Genomic DNA, 540 nt, shown 5'->3' with positions numbered 1-540 from the left:
CAATACTCTACTTTTTTTTATATTTGACACTAAATAATTTAATACATTATAAATAAAATAAGAATTGCAATGGTTCTTAGAAAATGATATGTTATTGACTTTAATTTTTAATAAAAATAAAAACAAAATATTAAAATTTTTTTTCTTTTCTCCTAAATGTAAAAGATAAACTAAAATTTCTCTAATTAAAAAATTTTGAATGCCGACAATTAAAGATGTAAATTAATTTAGCATCTGTAAAAAATTGAATTAGTTCGATAAAACTATTCAAATAGGTAATTAGTTGGATACTATAATTTGGCAAATTAATCCAATTTTTAATATTATAAATTAATTGATCTCTTTTAGAGTTATTGGTGATTAACTTTTATAATAAAAAATAACAGTTTACTATATGTAAAAAGCCCAAAAAAAGTGGTATTCAAATCTTTATTCCTTTCTCTACAATAATCCTATTTTTGGTCTTTCTTTTCGGTTACTTTGTTACAACCATTTCGGTAAAGGTATTTATTACATATCCTTTTTCAATGTTTAGTGTTG

The sequence above is a fragment of the Arachis ipaensis genome, chromosome B04 (genome assembly GCF_000816755.2).
Source record: "Arachis ipaensis cultivar K30076 chromosome B04, Araip1.1, whole genome shotgun sequence".
Taxonomy (NCBI): Eukaryota; Viridiplantae; Streptophyta; class Magnoliopsida; order Fabales; family Fabaceae; genus Arachis; species Arachis ipaensis.
The sequence above is the reverse complement of the archived record's forward strand: the minus strand, read 5'-3'. Positions refer to the sequence as shown.